This window comes from Aptenodytes forsteri, unplaced genomic scaffold (assembly GCF_000699145.1).
Source record: "Aptenodytes forsteri isolate BGI_AS27 unplaced genomic scaffold, ASM69914v1 Scaffold550, whole genome shotgun sequence".
NCBI lineage: Eukaryota > Metazoa > Chordata > Aves > Sphenisciformes > Spheniscidae > Aptenodytes > Aptenodytes forsteri.
The window spans coordinates 1,360,051-1,360,327 of record NW_008795689.1 but is presented as its reverse complement, the minus strand read 5'-3'; positions in this window follow the sequence as shown (position 1 = coordinate 1,360,327).

The following is a 277-nucleotide window of genomic DNA, read 5'->3' as shown; positions in this document are numbered from 1 at the left end:
GCCGCTGTGCCACAGCAAATGCGACGACGGCTGGGGGGGGGGTTTGCCCTCCTAGTCAGGACACCTCCGAGCCAAATAATTGCTTTAATTGTTAGGCATTGTAAGCTTTAATTAGAAATAACGCTTTAATTTAGCATTAATAACGCTAAAGAATGCTTTAACTATTTGCATCGTAAGCCGAGCGAAGGAAGCTGTCGAGTGCCGGCTCCCACAGAGGAACCGCAGCCTCCCCCCGCCCAGCGGCGGCGAGGCACCGGCACCGTCCTGGCAGCTCCTG